The 1,429-nt window shown below is 37.7% G+C and overlaps 1 protein-coding gene across 4 annotated transcripts in view; it reads left to right on the forward strand.

The window, feature by feature from the left end:
* The window catches only part of LOC147032174 (latent-transforming growth factor beta-binding protein 1-like), a 293,202-nt gene extending 292,587 nt beyond the window's left edge, over window positions 1–615 (forward strand). For all 4 annotated transcript variants that reach the window (XM_085869539.1, XM_085869540.1, XM_085869541.1 and 1 more), the window contains one exon: window positions 1–615. This exon is cut by the window's left edge and continues 970 nt beyond it. The gene's annotated coding sequence lies outside the window, so the exon portion shown is untranslated.
* The last annotated feature ends 814 nt before the right edge of the window (window positions 616–1,429 follow it).

The raw sequence follows: 1,429 nt of genomic DNA on the forward strand, positions 1-1,429 counted from the left end.
ACATTATTACAGTACTGTATTCAAATATGCAAAGCACACGCCACTGTATATTTCCCAAAGGCAATTCTTCTTTTTAATGAATGTTCCAAAAGTAGATTGTACTGTTTGTGGAAGGGTTGATTGATGGCCGACGACCTTGCGACCGATTGAGAGTGGAAATTTGTTCTGTGAAAGCAATGCTCGAGTTTCTCTAATATATCTGGTATTCCAAAAATATCTAAGAAGCACTCCTTGTTTGTAAGCCTCACAGTTCATAACAATGTTGGGATTCCAGTGGAGAAATTCATTTAATTTCTATTTATTGTAACAATGCTGCTGCAGTTACGTTTATTGTGCTGAAGTTAGTGAGAGTTTGCAGAAATATATAAATATTGAAGAATGTATAAGACCTTGTCTACATGCAAATTTGATTCTTCTTTTCAGAAGTGTAACAATAATGGAATTTTGAAAAAAGAAAAAAAACTTTTTTAAAGTTATTTTTTATCTGGAAGGATTGTAGTATACACGAGCTTCGACGTTCAAAGTGACAGTTAATCTTGGAATGCTAGTGGGACGTTTTGTACCTCTTGTTTTTTTTTTCCACATCAATAAACGTGCAAAAAGTTTTGTTTTTAAGACGGTGTATTTTCTAAAAAGATTCGTACTATGACATTCAAATGTTTCTTTCCTTACTTTGATAAAGCCTTGAGTTGATAGGGCTCCAGAAATATTCGTTTTAATTCAAAGTCAAGATCTTTACAAAACACACTTAGTGTGTATAGAATCTTACTATAATATTAGTTTTGGGCTTCAGGGAGAGGTTTGAGGTAGCATACTTGACTTTGAGTTATTTAGTCTGGTTTTGATTATGGCCAGACTCTCAACTGTTATCCTGGTGCTTCACGAGGAGTTGCATGAATGAGTATGCTTTTCTTAAGAGGCAGAAGTAAGCTGGCTGTCCCTTCTACTGGTATGTGCTGGTGGACATCGAAGATACCAGGAGATACCTTTTGAAAAAGTAGGCCAATGCATGCCAGTACCCTGGCCAAATTCTAATTTTTTTATTGTTTTATTCATGCATTATTATATTGTTTTATTCGTGTTTGTTATATATTGCTTGCTGTTGTACCTTCACAACAGTCGGTCACGGCAGGAATTTGTAATTTATTTGTGGTGCTGGTGATAACTCGGCTACTCTTCACAAAGGACACCGGCTTAACGTCCTTCCGATGGACGGCGCATGCATTGATACCTCGCCCTGCGTGCGAAACACCAGCATTACAATTTATATCTGGCTCGAGATTCGAAGCCAGGCTAGACGGCTCAAATGCTGGTGCTTCTCAACTATCCCACCAGCTCAAAACTCTATAATGCATACCAGCAATTCCAAGCTGAATCTGGAACTGCCGCACTGTCATCCTCGGGATAAAGTGCATTGTCCCTCTTTTCA

Source organism: Eptatretus burgeri, chromosome 2, assembly GCF_056783735.1.
Source record: "Eptatretus burgeri isolate ZD-2024b chromosome 2, Ebu_testis_v1, whole genome shotgun sequence".
Taxonomy (NCBI): Eukaryota; Metazoa; Chordata; class Myxini; order Myxiniformes; family Myxinidae; genus Eptatretus; species Eptatretus burgeri.